Below are 23,791 nucleotides of genomic sequence, written 5' to 3' on the forward strand. Positions count from 1 at the left end.
ATAAACTTTTCCTGCTTTCGAAGCGACAGTCTGCAATTATATTTGAATAATCCCGTTTTTTTTCGGCAAATATGGTGCAGACGCAAGTAAATACTTGGTTAGGATACAGACCCAGCACATTCCCCTTGGAGATGTAGTCGCGCATCGCAAGCCAATATACGCAATGTTGTATTGTGTATATTGCCTATAACCATTGTTGCTTGTTCAAATTAATTTACCAAACACTGTGTGGCGTTGCTGCTCCTAAAACATGTAGTGGAACATTTTCTTTTCAAACAGCACCATGCCCACTCCAAAACAAAAGTTGTATACCAAGTTCATGGACATCTAATATTAATTACAGGAATGCCTTTTCTGTCAAGGTTGAACCAACGAAAACGGAACTGCTCCCTGGCCCTGAGCAACGACAGACCCTGAATCATACTAAAGTGGCACATGACGAAATGAATCGGAGCGGTCCATTTTTAATAGTTCAAGCACTACTCTTCAAATTCTGCCAAACCAGCAGCGCTCAGTTTGTTGTTGGGTACGTTGTTTGCTTCCTGACCCACGCAGGCTCTGTGGCGCAATGGATAGCGCGTTGGACTTCTAGTCAAACACTGAGGTGTGATTCAAAGGTTGTGGGTTCGAGTCCCACCAGAGTCGTTGTTTTAGGCTAGCTGTAGGACTTCAAATATTAGGTGTGTAAAACCAGAGCCTGCGCATCCATTTCGTTCTTTTTCTAAGTCAACTCTAAAGACAAACAGTACGGTTCACCGGCACTTGATCTCGGATCACTGGATTCAAAAACCAGAGTGCTAACCATTCACCATGCAACCTCCCATATTGGGCCACCATGCAGGGACCCACTCAACATTTCGCTTTTGTGGAAAAGGTTTCTCATATTTCATAATCGCTTAAACTATCCGGTGTTGCAAGTGCTGAAACCACACCTGACGCTGCAGGTTTCTTGCTATTGTTTAAACCGCATGCGCACTGGCATATAATCGCGCACCGTAGGACTGGGTTGACAGCTTCTACACCCGCACTGTGAACAGATCCTCCGTGTTTCATCCAGTTTGATACTGTGGAGCAGCTCAGACAGGACGAGGTGACCGAGTGGTTGAGCAGATGGACTGCTAATCCGTTGTGCTCTGCACGCGTGGGTTCGAATCCTGTCCTCATCGCAAGTTTGATTGACTTTTTTCGTTGTCTCTTATCTTTTCACTAAAGTGTTTGTATGTGAGCAGATGATTATATTTGGCTGCGTTTCGGATATCCTCCTCCAGTAACAACATGAGACACAAACGCAGCCTAAACGTTTGTGTTGCATGTGCTACAGTAACAACAGGCACAGTGCCTGCAATCCTATTTGAATAATCCCGTTTTTTTTCGGCAAATATGATGCAGATGCAAGTAAATAATTGGGTACGATACAGATGAAGCACATTCCTATTGGAGATATAGTTGCGCATCGAAAGAGGCGATGACGATACACGGCTGAAAAAGCATTTGTTTCCCGGTTCTTTCAAACACGCAGCCCTACGCGTGTGAGGCACCTATACATGATTTCCCCTCAAGTATGCAGCACTTACGATACATGCAAGCAAACATTGTTTTCAGTGTTTCGAAATGAGTTCATGTTGAAACGTCTTACCGTTTTTAGCTTAAATCGTTGGTGACATGATTACATTCTGACGTAAACCTGCGCACGGCTTTAAACACGTACACGCTGTTTTTTCTGTTTATGGCTGGTGGCGTATAAATAAAAAGAATGGTAAAAGGCTAATGTGTCAGACTTTAGGTGAATATAAGTTTTTTAATACTAACTGAGCCACGACAAAAGGGCCCCCCTCGCTGCCCTGGGCCCTATGCAATTGCTTGGGCTGCGTGTGCCTAAACCCGCTACTGTCTATTCGTAATTGTTCAAATACAAGTAATACTATCTCCAGTTTAGATTGTGCCGGACCATGAGACTCTCATTTTCTAAATCTTCTGTATTCGATTCGACTGGGTATGGATTTTAACGTATTACATGTTAATGTATTAAATTATCTGTTTTGCACTGAGCCCGGATAGCTCAGTCGGTAGAGCATCAGACTTTTAATCTGAGGGTCCAGGGTTCAAGTCCCTGTTCGGGCGGAGGATTTTTTAAATAACGTTTTAATAAAACGATAGTTATTGGGCTAAACACAATGTTGTATTGTTTATATTGCCTATAACCACTGTTGCTTGTTCAAATTAATTTACCAAACACTGTGTGGCGTTGCTACTCCTAAAACATGTAGTCGAACATCTTCTTTTCAAGCAACACCATGCCACAAAAAAAATAGTAAAACTCAGGTCCCACCGAGATTTGAACTCGGATCGCTGGATTCAGAGTCCAGAGTGCTAACCATTACACCATGGAACCGCAGGGGCAGACCTGGGAGGTGGACCTGGGAGGTGGACCTGGGAGGTGGATGGGTTGTCAGCTGTCAAATGCCCCCGCTGACGACCCCTGGAGCGCAAGGCGTTATCCTCATCTGCAGACAACCGTTTAACAGCATGCCATAACAATGACTTTCAAACAAGGCATCAACAACACTATTAAACATATTGCATTTTACGCGTATTTTATACAACAATCGCAAAAACCACACTGTGACAGAAATAAACTTTTCCTGCTTTCGAAGCGACAGTCTGCAATTATATTTGAATAATCCCGTTTTTTTTCGGCAAATATGGTGCAGACGCAAGTAAATACTTGGTTAGGATACAGACCCAGCACATTCCCCTTGGAGATGTAGTCGCGCATCGCAAGCCAATATACGCAATGTTGTATTGTGTATATTGCCTATAACCATTGTTGCTTGTTCAAATTAATTTACCAAACACTGTGTGGCGTTGCTGCTCCTAAAACATGTAGTGGAACATTTTCTTTTCAAACAGCACCATGCCCACTCCAAAACAAAAGTTGTATACCAAGTTCATGGACATCTAATATTAATTACAGGAATGCCTTTTCTGTCAAGGTTGAACCAACGAAAACGGAACTGCTCCCTGGCCCTGAGCAACGACAGACCCTGAATCATACTAAAGTGGCACATGACGAAATGAATCGGAGCGGTCCATTTTTAATAGTTCAAGCACTACTCTTCAAATTCTGCCAAACCAGCAGCGCTCAGTTTGTTGTTGGGTACGTTGTTTGCTTCCTGACCCACGCAGGCTCTGTGGCGCAATGGATAGCGCGTTGGACTTCTAGTCAAACACTGAGGTGTGATTCAAAGGTTGTGGGTTCGAGTCCCACCAGAGTCGTTGTTTTAGGCTAGCTGTAGGACTTCAAATATTAGGTGTGTAAAACCAGAGCCTGCGCATCCATTTCGTTCTTTTTCTAAGTCAACTCTAAAGACAAACAGTACGGTTCACCGGCACTTGATCTCGGATCACTGGATTCAAAAACCAGAGTGCTAACCATTCACCATGCAACCTCCCATACTGGGCCACCATGCAGGGACCCACTCAACATTTCGCTTTTGTGGAAAAGGTTTCTCATATTTCATAATCGCTTAAACTATCCGGTGTTGCAAGTGCTGAAACCACACCTGACGCTGCAGGTTTCTTGCTATTGTTTAAACCGCATGCGCACTGGCATATAATCGCGCACCGTAGGACTGGGTTGACAGCTTCTACACCCGCACTGTGAACAGATCCTCCGTGTTTCATCCAGTTTGATACTGTGGAGCAGCTCAGACAGGACGAGGTGACCGAGTGGTTGAGCAGATGGACTGCTAATCCGTTGTGCTCTGCACGCGTGGGTTCGAATCCTGTCCTCATCGCAAGTTTGATTGACTTTTTTCGTTGTCTCTTATCTTTTCACTAAAGTGTTTGTATGTGAGCAGATGATTATATTTGGCTGCGTTTCGGATATCCTCCTCCAGTAACAACATGAGACACAAACGCAGCCTAAACGTTTGTGTTGCATGTGCTACAGTAACAACAGGCACAGTGCCTGCAATCCTATTTGAATAATCCCGTTTTTTTCGGCAAATATGATGCAGATGCAAGTAAATAATTGGGAACAATCGCAAAAACCACACTTTGACAGAAATAAACTTTTCCTGCTTTCGAAGCGACAGTCTGCAATTATATTTGAATAATCCCGTTTTTTTTCGGCAAATATGGTGCAGACGCAAGTAAATACTTGGTTAGGATACAGACCCAGCACATTCCCCTTGGAGATGTAGTCGCGCATCGCAAGCCAATATACGCAATGTTGTATTGTGTATATTGCCTATAACCATTGTTGCTTGTTCAAATTAATTTACCAAACACTGTGTGGCGTTGCTACTCCTAAAACATGTAGTCGAACATCTTCTTTTCAAGCAACACCATGCCCACTCCAAAACAAAAGTTATATACCAAGTTCATGGACATCTAATATCAATTACAGGAATGCCTTTGCTGTCAAGATTGAACCAATGAAAACGGAACTGCCCCCAGGCCCTGAGGAACGATGGACCCTGAATCATACTAAAGTGGCACATGACGAAATTAATCGCAGCGGTCCATTTTTAATAGTTCAAGCACTAGAGATCCTCTCTTCAAATTCTGCCAAACCAGCAGCGCTCAGTTTGTTGTTGGGTATGTTGCTCGCTTCCTGACCCACGCAGGCTCTGTGGCGCAATGGATAGCGCGTTGGACTTCTAGTCAAACACTGAGGTGTGATTCAAAGGTTGTGGGTTCGAGTCCCACCAGAGTCGTTGTTTTAGGCTAGCTGTAGGACCCTCAAACATTAGATGTGTAAAACCAGAGCCTGCGCATCCATTTCTTTCTTTTTCTAAGTCAACTCTAAAGATAAACAGTACGGTTCACCGGCACTTGATCTCGGATCACTGGATTCGAAATCCAGAGTGGTAACCATTACACCATGCAACCTCCCATACTGGGCCACCATGCAGGGACCCTCTCAACATTTCGCTTTTGTGGAAAAGGTTTCTAATATTTCATAATCGCTTGAGCTATCCGGTGCAGCAAGTGCTGAAACCACACCTGACGCTGCAGGTTTCTTGCTATTGTTTAAACCGCATGCACACTGGCATATAATCGCGCACCTTAGGACAGGGTTGACAGCTTCTACACCCGCACTGTGAACAGATCCTCCGTGTTTCATCCAGTTTGATACTGTGGAGAAGCGCAGACCGGACGAGGTGACCGAGTGGTTAAGCAGATGGACTGCTAATCCATTGTGCTCGTCGCAAATTTGATTGACTTCTTTCCTTGTCTCTTATCTTTTCACAAAAGTGTTTGTGTGTGAGTACAGGATTATATTTGGCTGCGTTTCGGATATTCCCCTCCAGTAACAACATGAGACAAAAACGCATTAGTCTTTATGAAACCATTTCCTACCTTAGACATCGGAACTGCATTTTATTTCAGCTGACCGATTGTAATATGAAATCTGGTAGTTCACTTGATTTAAAAAAAAAATAGTAAAACACAGGTCCCACCGAGATTTGAACTCGGATCGCTGGATTCAGAGTCCAGAGTGCTAACCATTACACCATGGAACCGCAGGGGTAGACCTGGGAGGTGGATGGGTTGTCAGCTGTCAAATGCCCCCGCTGACGACCCCTGGAGCGCAAGGCGTTATCCCCATCTGCAGACAACCGTTTAACAGCATGCCATAACAATGACTTTCAAACAAGGCATCAACAACACTATTAAACATATTGCATTTTACGCGTATTTTATACAACAATCGCAAAAACCACACTGTGACAGAAATAAACTTTTCCTGCTTTCGAAGCGACAGTCTGCAATTATATTTGAATAATCCCGTTTTTTTTCGGCAAATATGGTGCAGACGCAAGTAAATACTTGGTTAGGATACAGACCCAGCACATTCCCCTTGGAGATGTAGTCGCGCATCGCAAGCCAATATACGCAATGTTGTATTGAGTATATTACCTATAACCATTGTTGCTTGTTCAAATTAATTTACCAAACACTGTGTGGCGTTGCTGCTCCTAAAACATGTAGTGGAACATTTTCTTTTCAAACAGCACCATGCCCACTCCAAAACAAAAGTTGTATACCAAGTTCATGGACATCTAATATTAATTACAGGAATGCCTTTTCTGTCAAGGTTGAACCAACGAAAACGGAACTGCTCCCTGGCCCTGAGCAACGACAGACCCTGAATCATACTAAAGTGGCACATGACGAAATGAATCGGAGCGGTCCATTTTTAATAGTTCAAGCACTACTCTTCAAATTCTGCCAAACCAGCAGCGCTCAGTTTGTTGTTGGGTACGTTGTTTGCTTCCTGACCCACGCAGGCTCTGTGGCGCAATGGATAGCGCGTTGGACTTCTAGTCAAACACTGAGGTGTGATTCAAAGGTTGTGGGTTCGAGTCCCACCAGAGTCGTTGTTTTAGGCTAGCTGTAGGACTTCAAATATTAGGTGTGTAAAACCAGAGCCTGCGCATCCATTTCGTTCTTTTTCTAAGTCAACTCTAAAGACAAACAGTACGGTTCACCGGCACTTGATCTCGGATCACTGGATTCAAAAACCAGAGTGCTAACCATTCACCATGCAACCTCCCATACTGGGCCACCATGCAGGGACCCACTCAACATTTCGCTTTTGTGGAAAAGGTTTCTCATATTTCATAATCGCTTAAACTATCCGGTGTTGCAAGTGCTGAAACCACACCTGACGCTGCAGGTTTCTTGCTATTGTTTAAACCGCATGCGCACTGGCATATAATCGCGCACCGTAGGACTGGGTTGACAGCTTCTACACCCGCACTGTGAACAGATCCTCCGTGTTTCATCCAGTTTGATACTGTGGAGCAACTCAGACAGGACGAGGTGACCGAGTGGTTGAGCAGATGGACTGCTAATCCGTTGTGCTCTGCACGCGTGGGTTCGAATCCTGTCCTCATCGCAAGTTTGATTGACTTTTTTCGTTGTCTCTTATCTTTTCACTAAAGTGTTTGTATGTGAGCAGATGATTATATTTGGCTGCGTTTCGGATATCCTCCTCCAGTAACAACATGAGACACAAACGCAGCCTAAACGTTTGTGTTGCATGTGCTACAGTAACAACAGGCACAGTGCCTGCAATCCTATTTGAATAATCCCGTTTTTTTTCGGCAAATATGATGCAGATGCGAGTAAATAATTGGGTACGATACAGATGAAGCACATTCCTATTGGAGATATAGTTGCGCATCGAAAGAGGCGATGACGATACACGGCTGAAAAAGCATTTGTTTCCCGGTTCTTTCAAACACGCAGCCCTACGCGTGTGAGGCACCTATACATGATTTCCCCTCAAGTATGCAGCACTTACGATACATGCAAGCAAACATTGTTTTCAGTGTTTCGAAATGAGTTCATGTTGAAACGTCTTACCGTTTTTAGCTTAAATCGTTGGTGACATGATTACATTCTGACGTAAACCTGCGCACGGCTTTAAACACGTACACGCTGTTTTTTCTGTTTATGGCTGGTGGCGTATAAATAAAAAGAATGGTAAAAGGCTAATGTGTCAGACTTTAGGTGAATATAAGTTTTTTAATACTAACTGAGCCACGACAAAAGGGCCCCCCTCGCTGCCCTGGGCCCTATGCAATTGCTTGGGCTGCGTGTGCCTAAACCCGCTACTGTCTATTCGTAATTGTTCAAATACAAGTAATACTATCTCCAGTTTAGATTGTGCCGGACCATGAGACTCTCATTTTCTAAATCTTCTGTATTCGATTCGACTGGGTATGGATTTTAACGTATTACATGTTAATGTATTAAATTATCTGTTTTGCACTGAGCCCGGATAGCTCAGTCGGTAGAGCATCAGACTTTTAATCTGAGGGTCCAGGGTTCAAGTCCCTGTTCGGGCGGAGGATTTTTTAAATAACGTTTTAATAAAACGATAGTTATTGGGCTAAACACAATGTTGTATTGTTTATATTGCCTATAACCACTGTTGCTTGTTCAAATTAATTTACCAAACACTGTGTGGCGTTGCTACTCCTAAAACATGTAGTCGAACATCTTCTTTTCAAGCAACACCATGCCACAAAAAAAATAGTAAAACTCAGGTCCCACCGAGATTTGAACTCGGATCGCTGGATTCAGAGTCCAGAGTGCTAACCATTACACCATGGAACCGCAGGGGTAGACCTGGGAGGTGGACCTGGGAGGTGGATGGGTTGTCAGCTGTCAAATGCCCCCGCTGACGACCCCTGGAGCGCAAGGCGTTATCCTCATCTGCAGACAACCGTTTAACAGCATGCCATAACAATGACTTTCAAACAAGGCATCAACAACACTATTAAACATATTGCATTTTACGCGTATTTTATACAACAATCGCAAAAACCACACTGTGACAGAAATAAACTTTTCCTGCTTTCGAAGCGACAGTCTGCAATTATATTTGAATAATCCCGTTTTTTTTCGGCAAATATGGTGCAGACGCAATTAAATACTTGGTTAGGATACAGACCCAGCACATTCCCCTTGGAGATGTAGTCGCGCATCGCAAGCCAATATACGCAATGTTGTATTGTGTATATTGCCTATAACCATTGTTGCTTGTTCAAATTAATTTACCAAACACTGTGTGGCGTTGCTGCTCCTAAAACATGTAGTGGAACATTTTCTTTTCAAACAGCACCATGCCCACTCCAAAACAAAAGTTGTATACCAAGTTCATGGACATCTAATATTAATTACAGGAATGCCTTTTCTGTCAAGGTTGAACCAACGAAAACGGAACTGCTCCCTGGCCCTGAGCAACGACGGACCCTGAATCATACTAAAGTGGCACATGACGAAATGAATCGGAGCGGTCCATTTTTAATAGTTCAAGCACTACTCTTCAAATTCTGCCAAACCAGCAGCGCTCAGTTTGTTGTTGGGTACGTTGTTTGCTTCCTGACCCACGCAGGCTCTGTGGCGCAATGGATAGCGCGTTGGACTTCTAGTCAAACACTGAGGTGTGATTCAAAGGTTGTGGGTTCGAGTCCCACCAGAGTCGTTGTTTTAGGCTAGCTGTAGGACTTCAAATATTAGGTGTGTAAAACCAGAGCCTGCGCATCCATTTCGTTCTTTTTCTAAGTCAACTCTAAAGACAAACAGTACGGTTCACCGGCACTTGATCTCGGATCACTGGATTCAAAAACCAGAGTGCTAACCATTCACCATGCAACCTCCCATACTGGGCCACCATGCAGGGACCCACTCAACATTTCGCTTTTGTGGAAAAGGTTTCTCATATTTCATAATCGCTTAAACTATCCGGTGTTGCAAGTGCTGAAACCACACCTGACGCTGCAGGTTTCTTGCTATTGTTTAAACCGCATGCGCACTGGCATATAATCGCGCACCGTAGGACTGGGTTGACAGCTTCTACACCCGCACTGTGAACAGATCCTCCGTGTTTCATCCAGTTTGATACTGTGGAGCAGCTCAGACAGGACGAGGTGACCGAGTGGTTGAGCAGATGGACTGCTAATCCGTTGTGCTCTGCACGCGTGGGTTCGAATCCTGTCCTCATCGCAAGTTTGATTGACTTTTTTCGTTGTCTCTTATCTTTTCACTAAAGTGTTTGTATGTGAGCAGATGATTATATTTGGCTGCGTTTCGGATATCCTCCTCCAGTAACAACATGAGACACAAACGCAGCCTAAACGTTTGTGTTGCATGTGCTACAGTAACAACAGGCACAGTGCCTGCAATCCTATTTGAATAATCCCGTTTTTTTTCGGCAAATATGATGCAGATGCAAGTAAATAATTGGGTACGATACAGATGAAGCACATTCCTATTGGAGATATAGTTGCGCATCGAAAGAGGCGATGACGATACACGGCTGAAAAAGCATTTGTTTCCCGGTTCTTTCAAACACGCAGCCCTACGCGTGTGAGGCACCTATACATGATTTCCCCTCAAGTATGCAGCACTTACGATACATGCAAACAAACATTGTTTTCAGTGTTTCGAAATGAGTTCATGTTGAAACGTCTTACCGTTTTTAGCTTAAATCGTTGGTGACATGATTACATTCTGACGTAAACCTGCGCACGGCTTTAAACACGTACACGCTGTTTTTTCTGTTTATGGCTGGTGGCGTATAAATAAAAAGAATGGTAAAAGGCTAATGTGTCAGACTTTAGGTGAATATAAGTTTTTTAATACTAACTGAGCCACGACAAAAGGGCCCCCCTCGCTGCCCTGGGCCCTATGCAATTGCTTGGGCTGCGTGTGCCTAAACCCGCTACTGTCTATTCGTAATTGTTCAAATACAAGTAATACTATCTCCAGTTTAGATTGTGCCGGACCATGAGACTCTCATTTTCTAAATCTTCTGTATTCGATTCGACTGGGTATGGATTTTAACGTATTACATGTTAATGTATTAAATTATCTGTTTTGCACTGAGCCCGGATAGCTCAGTCGGTAGAGCATCAGACTTTTAATCTGAGGGTCCAGGGTTCAAGTCCCTGTTCGGGCGGAGGATTTTTTAAATAACGTTTTAATAAAACGATAGTTATTGGGCTAAACACAATGTTGTATTGTTTATATTGCCTATAACCACTGTTGCTTGTTCAAATTAATTTACCAAACACTGTGTGGCGTTGCTACTCCTAAAACATGTAGTCGAACATCTTCTTTTCAAGCAACACCATGCCACAAAAAAAATAGTAAAACTCAGGTCCCACCGAGATTTGAACTCGGATCGCTGGATTCAGAGTCCAGAGTGCTAACCATTACACCATGGAACCGCAGGGGTAGACCTGGGAGGTGGACCTGGGAGGTGGATGGGTTGTCAGCTGTCAAATGCCCCCGCTGACGAACCCTGGAGCGCAAGGCGTTATCCCCATCTGCAGACAACCGTTTAACAGCATGCCATAACAATGACTTTCAAACAAGGCATCAACAACACTATTAAACATATTGCATTTTACGCGTATTTTATACAACAATCGCAAAAACCACACTGTGACAGAAATAAACTTTTCCTGCTTTCGAAGCGACAGTCTGCAATTATATTTGAATAATCCCGTTTTTTTTCGGCAAATATGGTGCAGACGCAAGTAAATACTTGGTTAGGATACAGACCCAGCACATTCCCCTTGGAGATGTAGTCGCGCATCGCAAGCCAATATACGCAATGTTGTATTGTGTATATTGCCTATAACCATTGTTGCTTGTTCAAATTAATTTACCAAACACTGTGTGGCGTTGCTGCTCCTAAAACATGTAGTGGAACATTTTCTTTTCAAACAGCACCATGCCCACTCCAAAACAAAAGTTGTATACCAAGTTCATGGACATCTAATATTAATTACAGGAATGCCTTTTCTGTCAAGGTTGAACCAACGAAAACGGAACTGCTCCCTGGCCCTGAGCAACGACGGACCCTGAATCATACTAAAGTGGCACATGACGAAATGAATCGGAGCGGTCCATTTTTAATAGTTCAAGCACTACTCTTCAAATTCTGCCAAACCAGCAGCGCTCAGTTTGTTGTTGGGTACGTTGTTTGCATCCTGACCCACGCAGGCTCTGTGGCGCAATGGATAGCGCGTTGGACTTCTAGTCAAACACTGAGGTGTGATTCAAAGGTTGTGGGTTCGAGTCCCACCAGAGTCGTTGTTTTAGGCTAGCTGTAGGACTTCAAATATTAGGTGTGTAAAACCAGAGCCTGCGCATCCATTTCGTTCTTTTTCTAAGTCAACTCTAAAGACAAACAGTACGGTTCACCGGCACTTGATCTCGGATCACTGGATTCAAAAACCAGAGTGCTAACCATTCACCATGCAACCTCCCATACTGGGCCACCATGCAGGGACCCACTCAACATTTCGCTTTTGTGGAAAAGGTTTCTCATATTTCATAATCGCTTAAACTATCCGGTGTTGCAAGTGCTGAAACCACACCTGACGCTGCAGGTTTCTTGCTATTGTTTAAACCGCATGCGCACTGGCATATAATCGCGCACCGTAGGACTGGGTTGACAGCTTCTACACCCGCACTGTGAACAGATCCTCCGTGTTTCATCCAGTTTGATACTGTGGAGCAGCTCAGACAGGACGAGGTGACCGAGTGGTTGAGCAGATGGACTGCTAATCCGTTGTGCTCTGCACGCGTGGGTTCGAATCCTGTCCTCATCGCAAGTTTGATTGACTTTTTTCGTTGTCTCTTATCTTTTCACTAAAGTGTTTGTATGTGAGCAGATGATTATATTTGGCTGCGTTTCGGATATCCTCCTCCAGTAACAACATGAGACACAAACGCAGCCTAAACGTTTGTGTTGCATGTGCTACAGTAACAACAGGCACAGTGCCTGCAATCCTATTTGAATAATCCCGTTTTTTTTCGGCAAATATGATGCAGATGCGAGTAAATAATTGGGTACGATACAGATGAAGCACATTCCTATTGGAGATATAGTTGCGCATCGAAAGAGGCGATGACGATACACGGCTGAAAAAGCATTTGTTTCCCGGTTCTTTCAAACACGCAGCCCTACGCGTGTGAGGCACCTATACATGATTTCCCCTCAAGTATGCAGCACTTACGATACATGCAAGCAAACATTGTTTTCCGTGTTTCGAAATGAGTTCATGTTGAAACGTCTTACCGTTTTTAGCTTAAATCGTTGGTGACATGATTACATTCTGACGTAAACATGCGCACGGCTTTAAACACGTACACGCTATTTTTTCTGTTTATGGCTGGTGGCGTATAAATAAAAAGAATGGTAAAAGGCTAATGTGTCAGACTTTAGGTGAATATAAGTTTTTTAATACTAACTGAGCCACGACAAAAGGGCCCCCCTCGCTGCCCTGGGCCCTATGCAATTGCTTGGGCTGCGTGTGCCTAAACCCGCTACTGTCTATTCGTAATTGTTCAAATACAAGTAATACTATCTCCAGTTTAGATTGTGCCGGACCATGAGACTCTCATTTTCTAAATCTTCTGTATTCGATTCGACTGGGTATGGATTTTAACGTATTACATGTTAATGTATTAAATTATCTGTTTTGCACTGAGCCCGGATAGCTCAGTCGGTAGAGCATCAGACTTTTAATCTGAGGGTCCAGGGTTCAAGTCCCTGTTCGGGCGGAGGATTTTTTAAATAACGTTTTAATAAAACGATAGTTATTGGGCTAAACACAATGTTGTATTGTTTATATTGCCTATAACCACTGTTGCTTGTTCAAATTAATTTACCAAACACTGTGTGGCGTTGCTACTCCTAAAACATGTAGTCGAACATCTTCTTTTCAAGCAACACCATGCCACAAAAAAAATAGTAAAACTCAGGTCCCACCGAGATTTGAACTCGGATCGCTGGATTCAGAGTCCAGAGTGCTAACCATTACACCATGGAACCGCAGGGGCAGACCTGGGAGGTGGACCTGGGAGGTGGACCTGGGAGGTGGATGGGTTGTCAGCTGTCAAATGCCCCCGCTGACGACCCCTGGAGCGCAAGGCGTTATCCTCATCTGCAGACAACCGTTTAACAGCATGCCATAACAATGACTTTCAAACAAGGCATCAACAACACTATTAAACATATTGCATTTTACGCGTATTTTATACAACAATCGCAAAAACCACACTGTGACAGAAATAAACTTTTCCTGCTTTCGAAGCGACAGTCTGCAATTATATTTGAATAATCCCGTTTTTTTTCGGCAAATATGGTGCAGACGCAAGTAAATACTTGGTTAGGATACAGACCCAGCACATTCCCCTTGGAGATGTAGTCGCAAGCCAATATACGCAATGTTGTATTGTGTATATTGCCTATAACCATTGTTGCTTGTTCAAATTAATTTACCAAACACTGTGTGGCGTTGCTGCTCCTAAAACATGTAGTGGAACATTTTCTTTTCAAACAGCACCATGCCCACTCCAAAACAAAAGTTGTATACCAAGTTCATGGACATCTAATATTAATTACAGGAATGCCTTTTCTGTCAAGGTTGAACCAACGAAAACGGAACTGCTCCCTGGCCCTGAGCAACGACAGACCCTGAATCATACTAAAGTGGCACATGACGAAATGAATCGGAGCGGTCCATTTTTAATAGTTCAAGCACTACTCTTCAAATTCTGCCAAACCAGCAGCGCTCAGTTTGTTGTTGGGTACGTTGTTTGCTTCCTGACCCACGCAGGCTCTGTGGCGCAATGGATAGCGCGTTGGACTTCTAGTCAAACACTGAGGTGTGATTCAAAGGTTGTGGGTTCGAGTCCCACCAGAGTCGTTGTTTTAGGCTAGCTGTAGGACTTCAAATATTAGGTGTGTAAAACCAGAGCCTGCGCATCCATTTCGTTCTTTTTCTAAGTCAACTCTAAAGACAAACAGTACGGTTCACCGGCACTTGATCTCGGATCACTGGATTCAAAAACCAGAGTGCTAACCATTCACCATGCAACCTCCCATACTGGGCCACCATGCAGGGACCCACTCAACATTTCGCTTTTGTGGAAAAGGTTTCTCATATTTCATAATCGCTTAAACTATCCGGTGTTGCAAGTGCTGAAACCACACCTGACGCTGCAGGTTTCTTGCTATTGTTTAAACCGCATGCGCACTGGCATATAATCGCGCACCGTAGGACTGGGTTGACAGCTTCTACACCCGCACTGTGAACAGATCCTCCGTGTTTCATCCAGTTTGATACTGTGGAGCAACTCAGACAGGACGAGGTGACCGAGTGGTTGAGCAGATGGACTGCTAATCCGTTGTGCTCTGCACGCGTGGGTTCGAATCCTGTCCTCATCGCAAGTTTGATTGACTTTTTTCGTTGTCTCTTATCTTTTCACTAAAGTGTTTGTATGTGAGCAGATGATTATATTTGGCTGCGTTTCGGATATCCTCCTCCAGTAACAACATGAGACACAAACGCAGCCTAAACGTTTGTGTTGCATGTGCTACAGTAACAACAGGCACAGTGCCTGCAATCCTATTTGAATAATCCCGTTTTTTTTCGGCAAATATGATGCAGATGCAAGTAAATAATTGGGTACGATACAGATGAAGCACATTCCTATTGGAGATATAGTTGCGCATCGAAAGAGGCGATGACGATACACGGCTGAAAAAAGCATTTGTTTCCCGGTTCTTTCAAACACGCAGCCCTACGCGTGTGAGGCACCTATACATGATTTCCCCTCAAGTATGCAGCACTTACGATACATGCAAACAAACATTGTTTTCAGTGTTTCGAAATGAGTTCATGTTGAAACGTCTTACCGTTTTTAGCTTAAATCGTTGGTGACATGATTACATTCTGACGTAAACCTGCGCACGGCTTTAAACACGTACACGCTGTTTTTTCTGTTTATGGCTGGTGGCGTATAAATAAAAAGAATGGTAAAAGGCTAATGTGTCAGACTTTAGGTGAATATAAGTTTTTTAATACTAACTGAGCCACGACAAAAGGGCCCCCCTCGCTGCCCTGGGCCCTATGCAATTGCTTGGGCTGCGTGTGCCTAAACCCGCTACTGTCTATTCGTAATTGTTCAAATACAAGTAATACTATCTCCAGTTTAGATTGTGCCGGACCATGAGACTCTCATTTTCTAAATCTTCTGTATTCGATTCGACTGGGTATGGATTTTAACGTATTACATGTTAATGTATTAAATTATCTGTTTTGCACTGAGCCCGGATAGCTCAGTCGGTAGAGCATCAGACTTTTAATCTGAGGGTCCAGGGTTCAAGTCCCTGTTCGGGCGGAGGATTTTTTAAATAACGTTTTAATAAAACGATAGTTATTGGGCTAAACACAATGTTGTATTGTTTATATTGCCTATAACCACTGTTGCTTGTTCAAATTAATTTACCAAACACTGTGTGGCGTTGCTACTCCTAAAACATGTAGTCGAACATCTTCTTTTCAAGCAACACCATGCCACAAAAAAAATAGTAAAACTCAGGTCCCACCGAGATTTGAACTCGGATCGCTGGATTCAGAGTCCAGAGTGCTAACCATTACACCATGGAACCGCAGGGGTAGACCTGGGAGGTGGACCTGGGAGGTGGATGGGTTGTCAGCTGTCAAATGCCCCCGCTGACGACCCCTGGAGCGCAAGGCGTTATCCCCATCTGCAGACAACCGTTTAACAGCATGCCATAACAATGACTTTCAAACAAGGCATCAACAACACTATTAAACATATTGCATTTTACGCGTATTTTATACAACAATCGCAAAAACCACACTGTGACAGAAATAAACTTTTCCTGCTTTCGAAGCGACAGTCTGCAATTATATTTGAATAATCCCGTTTTTTTTCGGCAAATATGGTGCAGACGCAAGTAAATACTTGGTTAGGATACAGACCCAGCACATTCCCCTTGGAGATGTAGTCGCGCATCGCAAGCCAATATACGCAATGTTGTATTGTGTATATTGCCTATAACCATTGTTGCTTGTTCAAATTAATTTACCAAACACTGTGTGGCGTTGCTGCTCCTAAAACATGTAGTGGAACATTTTCTTTTCAAACAGCACCATGCCCACTCCAAAACAAAAGTTGTATACCAAGTTCATGGACATCTAATATTAATTACAGGAATGCCTTTTCTGTCAAGGTTGAACCAACGAAAACGGAACTGCTCCCTGGCCCTGAGCAACGACAGACCCTGAATCATACTAAAGTGGCACATGACGAAATGAATCGGAGCGGTCCATTTTTAATAGTTCAAGCACTACTCTTCAAATTCTGCCAAACCAGCAGCGCTCAGTTTGTTGTTGGGTACGTTGTTTGCATCCTGACCCACGCAGGCTCTGTGGCGCAATGGATAGCGCGTTGGACTTCTAGTCAAACACTGAGGTGTGATTCAAAGGTTGTGGGTTCGAGTCCCACCAGAGTCGTTGTTTTAGGCTAGCTGTAGGACTTCAAATATTAGGTGTGTAAAACCAGAGCCTGCGCATCCATTTCGTTCTTTTTCTAAGTCAACTCTAAAGACAAACAGTACGGTTCACCGGCACTTGATCTCGGATCACTGGATTCAAAAACCAGAGTGCTAACCATTCACCATGCAACCTCCCATACTGGGCCACCATGCAGGGACCCACTCAACATTTCGCTTTTGTGGAAAAGGTTTCTCATATTTCATAATCGCTTAAACTATCCGGTGTTGCAAGTGCTGAAACCACACCTGACGCTGCAGGTTTCTTGCTATTGTTTAAACCGCATGCGCACTGGCATATAATCGCGCACCGTAGGACTGGGTTGACAGCTTCTACACCCGCACTGTGAACAGATCCTCCGTGTTTCATCCAGTTTGATACTGTGGAGCAGCTCAGACAGGACGAGGTGACCGAGTGGTTGAGCAGATGGACTGCTAATCCGTTGTGCTCTGCACGCGTGGGTTCGAATCCTGTCCTCATCGCAAGTTTGATTGACTTTTTTCGTTGTCTCTTATCTTTTCACTAAAGTGTTTGTATGTGAGCAGATGATTATATTTGGCTGCGTTTCGGATATCCTCCTCCAGTAACAACATGAGACACAAACGCAGCCTAAACGTTTGTGTTGCATGTGCTACAGTAACAACAGGCACAGTGCCTGCAATCCTATTTGAATAATCCCGTTTTTTTTCGGCAAATATGATGCAGATGCAAGTAAATAATTGGGTACGATACAGATGAAGCACATTCCTATTGGAGATATAGTTGCGCATCGAAAGAGGCGATGACGATACACGGCTGAAAAAGCATTTGTTTCCCGGTTCTTTCAAACAAGCAGCCCTACGCGTGTGAGGCACCTATACATGATTTCCCCTCAAGTATGCAGCACTTACGATACATGCAAACAAACATTGTTTTCAGTGTTTCGAAATGAGTTCATGTTGAAACGTCTTACCGTTTTTAGCTTAAATCGTTGGTGACATGATTACATTCTGACGTAAACCTGCGCACGGCTTTAAACACGTACACGCTGTTTTTTCTGTTTATGGCTGGTGGCGTATAAATAAAAAGAATGGTAAAAGGCTAATGTGTCAGACTTTAGGTGAATATAAGTTTTTTAATACTAACTGAGCCACGACAAAAGGGCCCCCCTCGCTGCCCTGGGCCCTATGCAATTGCTTGGGCTGCGTGTGCCTAAACCCGCTACTGTCTATTCGTAATTGTTCAAATACAAGTAATACTATCTCCAGTTTAGATTGTGCCGGACCATGAGACTCTCATTTTCTAAATCTTCTGTATTCGATTCGACTGGGTATGGATTTTAACGTATTACATGTTAATGTATTAAATTATCTGTTTTGCACTGAGCCCGGATAGCTCAGTCGGTAGAGCATCAGACTTTTAATCTGAGGGTCCAGGGTTCAAGTCCCTGTTCGGGCGGAGGATTTTTTAAATAACGTTTTAATAAAACGATAGTTATTGGGCTAAACACAATGTTGTATTGTTTATATTGCCTATAACCACTGTTGCTTGTTCAAATTAATTTACCAAACACTGTGTGGCGTTGCTACTCCTAAAACATGTAGTCGAACATCTTCTTTTCAAGCAACACCATGCCACAAAAAAAATAGTAAAACTCAGGTCCCACCGAGATTTGAACTCGGATCGCTGGATTCAGAGTCCAGAGTGCTAACCATTACTCCACCTGAATCATACTAAAGTGGCACATGACGAAATGAATCGGAGCGGTCCATTTTTAATAGTTCAAGCACTACTCTTCAAATTCTGCCAAACCAGCAGCGCTCAGTTTGTTGTTGGGTACGTTGTTTGCTTCCTGACCCACGCAGGCTCTGTGGCGCAATGGATAGCGCGTTAGACTTCTAGTCAAACACTGAGGTGTGATTCAAAGGTTGTGGGTTCGAGTCCCACCAGAGTCGTTGTTTTAGGCTAGCTGTAGGACTTCAAATATTAGGTGTGTAAAACCAGAGCCTGCGCATCCATTTCGTTCTTTTTCTAAGTCAACTCTAAAGACAAACAGTACGGTTCACCGGCACTTGATCTCGGATCACTGGATTCAAAAACCAGAGTGCTAACCATTCACCATGCAACCTCCCATACTGGGCCACCATGCAGGGACCCACTCAACATTTCGCTTTTGTGGAAAAGGTTTCTCATATTTCATAATCGCTTAAACTATCCGGTGTTGCAAGTGCTGAAACCACACCTGACGCTGCAGGTTTCTTGCTATTGTTTAAACCGCATGCGCACTGGCATATAATCGCGCACCGTAGGACTGGGTTGACAGCTTCTACACCCGCACTGTGAACAGATCCTCCGTGTTTCATCCAGTTTGATACTGTGGAGCAGCTCAGACAGGACGAGGTGACCGAGTGGTTGAGCAGATGGACTGCTAATCCGTTGTGCTCTGCACGCGTGGGTTCGAATCCTGTCCTCATCGCAAGTTTGATTGACTTTTTTCGTTGTCTCTTATCTTTTCACTAAAGTGTTTGTATGTGAGCAGATGATTATATTTGGCTGCGTTTCGGATATCCTCCTCCAGTAACAACATGAGACACAAACGCAGCCTAAACGTTTGTGTTGCATGTGCTACAGTAACAACAGGCACAGTGCCTGCAATCCTATTTGAATAATCCCGTTTTTTTTCGGCAAATATGATGCAGATGCAAGTAAATAATTGGGTACGATACAGATGAAGCACATTCCTATTGGAGATATAGTTGCGCATCGAAAGAGGCGATGACGATACACGGCTGAAAAAAGCATTTGTTTCCCGGTTCTTTCAAACACGCAGCCCTACGCGTGTGAGGCACCTATACATGATTTCCCCTCAAGTATGCAGCACTTACGATACATGCAAGCAAACATTGTTTTCCGTGTTTCGAAATGAGTTCATGTTGAAACGTCTTACCGTTTTTAGCTTAAATCGTTGGTGACATGATTACATTCTGACGTAAACCTGCGCACGGCTTTAAACACGTACACGCTGTTTTTTCTGTTTATGGCTGGTGGCGTATAAATAAAAAGAATGGTAAAAGGCTAATGTGTCAGACTTTAGGTGAATATAAGTTTTTTAATACTAACTGAGCCACGACAAAAGGGCCCCCCTCGCTGCCCTGGGCCCTATGCAATTGCTTGGGCTGCGTGTGCCTAAACCCGCTACTGTCTATTCGTAATTGTTCAAATACAAGTAATACTATCTCCAGTTTAGATTGTGCCGGACCATGAGACTCTCATTTTCTAAATCTTCTGTATTCGATTCGACTGGGTATGGATTTTAACGTATTACATGTTAATGTATTAAATTATCTGTTTTGCACTGAGCCCGGATAGCTCAGTCGGTAGAGCATCAGACTTTTAATCTGAGGGTCCAGGGTTCAAGTCCCTGTTCGGGCGGAGGATTTTTTAAATAACGTTTTAATAAAACGATAGTTATTGGGCTAAACACAATGTTGTATTGTTTATATTGCCTATAACCACTGTTGCTTGTTCAAATTAATTTACCAAACACTGTGTGGCGTTGCTACTCCTAAAACATGTAGTCGAACATCTTCTTTTCAAGCAACACCATGCCACAAAAAAAATAGTAAAACTCAGGTCCCACCGAGATTTGAACTCGGATCGCTGGATTCAGAGTCCAGAGTGCTAACCATTACACCATGGAACCGCAGGGGTAGACCTGGGAGGTGGACCTGGGAGGTGGATGGGTTGTCAGCTGTCAAATGCCCCCGCTGACGACCCCTGGAGCGCAAGGCGTTATCCCCATCTGCAGACAACCGTTTAACAGCATGCCATAACAATGACTTTCAAACAAGGCATCAACAACACTATTAAACATATTGCATTTTACGCGTATTTTATACAACAATCGCAAAAACCACACTGTGACAGAAATAAACTTTTCCTGCTTTCGAAGCGACAGTCTGCAATTATATTTGAATAATCCCGTTTTTTTTCGGCAAATATGGTGCAGACGCAAGTAAATACTTGGTTAGGATACAGACCCAGCACATTCCCCTTGGAGATGTAGTCGCGCATCGCAAGCCAATATACGCAATGTTGTATTGTGTATATTGCCTATAACCATTGTTGCTTGTTCAAATTAATTTACCAAACACTGTGTGGCGTTGCTGCTCCTAAAACATGTAGTGGAACATTTTCTTTTCAAACAGCACCATGCCCACTCCAAAACAAAAGTTGTATACCAAGTTCATGGACATCTAATATTAATTACAGGAATGCCTTTTCTGTCAAGGTTGAACCAACGAAAACGGAACTGCTCCCTGGCCCTGAGCAACGACAGACCCTGAATCATACTAAAGTGGCACATGACGAAATGAATCGGAGCGGTCCATTTTTAATAGTTCAAGCACTACTCTTCAAATTCTGCCAAACCAGCAGCGCTCAGTTTGTTGTTGGGTACGTTGTTTGCATCCTGACCCACGCAGGCTCTGTGGCGCAATGGATAGCGCGTTGGACTTCTAGTCAAACACTGAGGTGTGATTCAAAGGTTGTGGGTTCGAGTCCCACCAGAGTCGTTGTTTTAGGCTAGCTGTAGGACTTCAAATATTAGGTGTGTAAAACCAGAGCCTGCGCATCCATTTCGTTCTTTTTCTAAGTCAACTCTAAAGACAAACAGTACGGTTCACCGGCACTTGATCTCGGATCACTGGATTCAAAAACCAGAGTGCTAACCATTCACCATGCAACCTCCCATACTGGGCCACCATGCAGGGACCCACTCAACATTTCGCTTTTGTGGAAAAGGTTTCTCATATTTCATAATCGCTTAAACTATCCGGTGTTGCAAGTGCTGAAACCACACCTGACGCTGCAGGTTTCTTGCTATTGTTTAAACCGCATGCGCACTGGCATATAATCGCGCACCGTAGGACTGGGTTGACAGCTTCTACACCCGCACTGTGAACAGATCCTCCGTGTTTCATCCAGTTTGATACTGTGGAGCAACTCAGACAGGACGAGGTGACCGAGTGGTTGAGCAGATGGACTGCTAATCCGTTGTGCTCTGCACGCGTGGGTTCGAATCCTGTCCTCATCGCAAGTTTGATTGACTTTTTTCGTTGTCTCTTATCTTTTCACTAAAGTGTTTGTATGTGAGCAGATGATTATATTTGGCTGCGTTTCGGATATCCTCCTCCAGTAACAACATGAGACACAAACGCAGCCTAAACGTTTGTGTTGCATGTGCTACAGTAACAACAGGCACAGTGCCTGCAATCCTATTTGAATAATCCCGTTTTTTTTCGGCAAATATGATGCAGATGCAAGTAAATAATTGGGTACGATACAGATGAAGCACATTCCTATTGGAGATATAGTTGCGCATCGAAAGAGGCGATGACGATACACGGCTGAAAAAAGCATTTGTTTCCCGGTTCTTTCAAACACGCAGCCCTACGCGTGTGAGGCACCTATACATGATTTCCCCTCAAGTATGCAGCACTTACGATACATGCAAGCAAACATTGTTTTCCGTGTTTCGAAATGAGTTCATGTTGAAACGTCTTACCGTTTTTAGCTTAAATCGTTGGTGACATGATTACATTCTGACGTAAACCTGCGCACGGCTTTAAACACGTACACGCTGTTTTTTCTGTTTATGGCTGGTGGCGTATAAATAAAAAGAATGGTAAAAGGCTAATGTGTCAGACTTTAGGTGAATATAAGTTTTTTAATACTAACTGAGCCACGACAAAAGGGCCCCCCTCGCTGCCCTGGGCCCTATGCAATTGCTTGGGCTGCGTGTGCCTAAACCCGCTACTGTCTATTCGTAATTGTTCAAATACAAGTAATACTATCTCCAGTTTAGATTGTGCCGGACCATGAGACTCTCATTTTCTAAATCTTCTGTATTCGATTCGACTGGGTATGGATTTTAACGTATTACATGTTAATGTATTAAATTATCTGTTTTGCACTGAGCCCGGATAGCTCAGTCGGTAGAGCATCAGACTTTTAATCTGAGGGTCCAGGGTTCAAGTCCCTGTTCGGGCGGAGGATTTTTTAAATAACGTTTTAATAAAACGATAGTTATTGGGCTAAACACAATGTTGTATTGTTTATATTGCCTATAACCACTGTTGCTTGTTCAAATTAATTTACCAAACACTGTGTGGCGTTGCTACTCCTAAAACATGTAGTCGAACATCTTCTTTTCAAGCAACACCATGCCACAAAAAAAATAGTAAAACTCAGGTCCCACCGAGATTTGAACTCGGATCGCTGGATTCAGAGTCCAGAGTGCTAACCATTACACCATGGAACCGCAGGGGTAGACCTGGGAGGTGGACCTGGGAGGTGGATGGGTTGTCAGCTGTCAAATGCCCCCGCTGACGACCCCTGGAGCGCAAGGCGTTATCCCCATCTGCAGACAACCGTTTAACAGCATGCCATAACAATGACTTTCAAACAAGGCATCAACAACACTATTAAACATATTGCATTTTACGCGTATTTTATACAACAATCGCAAAAACCACACTGTGACAGAAATAAACTTTTCCTGCTTTCGAAGCGACAGTCTGCAATTATATTTGAATAATCCCGTTTTTTTTCGGCAAATATGGTGCAGACGCAAGTAAATACTTGGTTAGGATACAGACCCAGCACATTCCCCTTGGAGATGTAGTCGCGCATCGCAAGCCAATATACGCAATGTTGTATTGTGTATATTGCCTATAACCATTGTTGCTTGTTCAAATTAATTTACCAAACACTGTGTGGCGTTGCTGCTCCTAAAACATGTAGTGGAACATTTTCTTTTCAAACAGCACCATGCCCACTCCAAAACAAAAGTTGTATACCAAGTTCATGGACATCTAATATTAATTACAGGAATGCCTTTTCTG

General features: G+C 43.5%; 26 non-coding genes across 26 annotated transcripts; 18 read left to right on the forward strand and 8 right to left on the reverse strand.

The window, feature by feature from the left end:
• Positions 1–554: 554 nt before the first annotated feature.
• trnar-ucu (transfer RNA arginine (anticodon UCU)) lies at positions 555–645 on the forward strand. The gene is given in 2 exon segments: positions 555–591; positions 610–645. It is a non-coding gene; the product is annotated as a tRNA-Arg (tRNA).
• Positions 646–2,048: 1,403 nt separating this feature from the next.
• Positions 2,049–2,121, forward strand: trnak-uuu (transfer RNA lysine (anticodon UUU)). The gene has a single exon. It is a non-coding gene; the product is annotated as a tRNA-Lys (tRNA).
• Positions 2,122–2,320: 199 nt separating this feature from the next.
• On the reverse strand, positions 2,321–2,392 carry trnaq-cug (transfer RNA glutamine (anticodon CUG)). Its single transcript has one exon. It is a non-coding gene; the product is annotated as a tRNA-Gln (tRNA).
• A 793-nt stretch (positions 2,393–3,185) lies between these two features.
• Positions 3,186–3,276, forward strand: trnar-ucu (transfer RNA arginine (anticodon UCU)). Its single transcript is given in 2 exon segments — positions 3,186–3,222; positions 3,241–3,276. It is a non-coding gene; the product is annotated as a tRNA-Arg (tRNA).
• A 1,354-nt stretch (positions 3,277–4,630) lies between these two features.
• On the forward strand, positions 4,631–4,721 carry trnar-ucu (transfer RNA arginine (anticodon UCU)). Its single transcript is given in 2 exon segments — positions 4,631–4,667; positions 4,686–4,721. It is a non-coding gene; the product is annotated as a tRNA-Arg (tRNA).
• A 738-nt stretch (positions 4,722–5,459) lies between these two features.
• On the reverse strand, positions 5,460–5,531 carry trnaq-cug (transfer RNA glutamine (anticodon CUG)). The gene has a single exon. It is a non-coding gene; the product is annotated as a tRNA-Gln (tRNA).
• Positions 5,532–6,298: 767 nt separating this feature from the next.
• Positions 6,299–6,389, forward strand: trnar-ucu (transfer RNA arginine (anticodon UCU)). The gene is given in 2 exon segments: positions 6,299–6,335; positions 6,354–6,389. It is a non-coding gene; the product is annotated as a tRNA-Arg (tRNA).
• Positions 6,390–7,792: 1,403 nt separating this feature from the next.
• Positions 7,793–7,865, forward strand: trnak-uuu (transfer RNA lysine (anticodon UUU)). The gene has a single exon. It is a non-coding gene; the product is annotated as a tRNA-Lys (tRNA).
• A 199-nt stretch (positions 7,866–8,064) lies between these two features.
• On the reverse strand, positions 8,065–8,136 carry trnaq-cug (transfer RNA glutamine (anticodon CUG)). The gene has a single exon. It is a non-coding gene; the product is annotated as a tRNA-Gln (tRNA).
• A 780-nt stretch (positions 8,137–8,916) lies between these two features.
• On the forward strand, positions 8,917–9,007 carry trnar-ucu (transfer RNA arginine (anticodon UCU)). The gene is given in 2 exon segments: positions 8,917–8,953; positions 8,972–9,007. It is a non-coding gene; the product is annotated as a tRNA-Arg (tRNA).
• A 1,403-nt stretch (positions 9,008–10,410) lies between these two features.
• trnak-uuu (transfer RNA lysine (anticodon UUU)) lies at positions 10,411–10,483 on the forward strand. Its single transcript has one exon. It is a non-coding gene; the product is annotated as a tRNA-Lys (tRNA).
• A 199-nt stretch (positions 10,484–10,682) lies between these two features.
• Positions 10,683–10,754, reverse strand: trnaq-cug (transfer RNA glutamine (anticodon CUG)). Its single transcript has one exon. It is a non-coding gene; the product is annotated as a tRNA-Gln (tRNA).
• A 780-nt stretch (positions 10,755–11,534) lies between these two features.
• trnar-ucu (transfer RNA arginine (anticodon UCU)) lies at positions 11,535–11,625 on the forward strand. Its single transcript is given in 2 exon segments — positions 11,535–11,571; positions 11,590–11,625. It is a non-coding gene; the product is annotated as a tRNA-Arg (tRNA).
• Positions 11,626–13,028: 1,403 nt separating this feature from the next.
• On the forward strand, positions 13,029–13,101 carry trnak-uuu (transfer RNA lysine (anticodon UUU)). Its single transcript has one exon. It is a non-coding gene; the product is annotated as a tRNA-Lys (tRNA).
• Positions 13,102–13,300: 199 nt separating this feature from the next.
• trnaq-cug (transfer RNA glutamine (anticodon CUG)) lies at positions 13,301–13,372 on the reverse strand. Its single transcript has one exon. It is a non-coding gene; the product is annotated as a tRNA-Gln (tRNA).
• Positions 13,373–14,158: 786 nt separating this feature from the next.
• On the forward strand, positions 14,159–14,249 carry trnar-ucu (transfer RNA arginine (anticodon UCU)). Its single transcript is given in 2 exon segments — positions 14,159–14,195; positions 14,214–14,249. It is a non-coding gene; the product is annotated as a tRNA-Arg (tRNA).
• A 1,404-nt stretch (positions 14,250–15,653) lies between these two features.
• Positions 15,654–15,726, forward strand: trnak-uuu (transfer RNA lysine (anticodon UUU)). The gene has a single exon. It is a non-coding gene; the product is annotated as a tRNA-Lys (tRNA).
• Positions 15,727–15,925: 199 nt separating this feature from the next.
• On the reverse strand, positions 15,926–15,997 carry trnaq-cug (transfer RNA glutamine (anticodon CUG)). The gene has a single exon. It is a non-coding gene; the product is annotated as a tRNA-Gln (tRNA).
• Positions 15,998–16,777: 780 nt separating this feature from the next.
• Positions 16,778–16,868, forward strand: trnar-ucu (transfer RNA arginine (anticodon UCU)). The gene is given in 2 exon segments: positions 16,778–16,814; positions 16,833–16,868. It is a non-coding gene; the product is annotated as a tRNA-Arg (tRNA).
• A 1,403-nt stretch (positions 16,869–18,271) lies between these two features.
• trnak-uuu (transfer RNA lysine (anticodon UUU)) lies at positions 18,272–18,344 on the forward strand. Its single transcript has one exon. It is a non-coding gene; the product is annotated as a tRNA-Lys (tRNA).
• Positions 18,345–18,750: 406 nt separating this feature from the next.
• On the forward strand, positions 18,751–18,841 carry trnar-ucu (transfer RNA arginine (anticodon UCU)). Its single transcript is given in 2 exon segments — positions 18,751–18,787; positions 18,806–18,841. It is a non-coding gene; the product is annotated as a tRNA-Arg (tRNA).
• A 1,404-nt stretch (positions 18,842–20,245) lies between these two features.
• trnak-uuu (transfer RNA lysine (anticodon UUU)) lies at positions 20,246–20,318 on the forward strand. Its single transcript has one exon. It is a non-coding gene; the product is annotated as a tRNA-Lys (tRNA).
• Positions 20,319–20,517: 199 nt separating this feature from the next.
• Positions 20,518–20,589, reverse strand: trnaq-cug (transfer RNA glutamine (anticodon CUG)). Its single transcript has one exon. It is a non-coding gene; the product is annotated as a tRNA-Gln (tRNA).
• A 780-nt stretch (positions 20,590–21,369) lies between these two features.
• trnar-ucu (transfer RNA arginine (anticodon UCU)) lies at positions 21,370–21,460 on the forward strand. Its single transcript is given in 2 exon segments — positions 21,370–21,406; positions 21,425–21,460. It is a non-coding gene; the product is annotated as a tRNA-Arg (tRNA).
• A 1,404-nt stretch (positions 21,461–22,864) lies between these two features.
• Positions 22,865–22,937, forward strand: trnak-uuu (transfer RNA lysine (anticodon UUU)). The gene has a single exon. It is a non-coding gene; the product is annotated as a tRNA-Lys (tRNA).
• Positions 22,938–23,136: 199 nt separating this feature from the next.
• On the reverse strand, positions 23,137–23,208 carry trnaq-cug (transfer RNA glutamine (anticodon CUG)). The gene has a single exon. It is a non-coding gene; the product is annotated as a tRNA-Gln (tRNA).
• Between the last annotated feature and the right edge of the window lie 583 nt (positions 23,209–23,791).

The sequence above is a fragment of the Acipenser ruthenus genome, chromosome 21 (genome assembly GCF_902713425.1).
Source record: "Acipenser ruthenus chromosome 21, fAciRut3.2 maternal haplotype, whole genome shotgun sequence".
Taxonomy (NCBI): Eukaryota; Metazoa; Chordata; class Actinopteri; order Acipenseriformes; family Acipenseridae; genus Acipenser; species Acipenser ruthenus.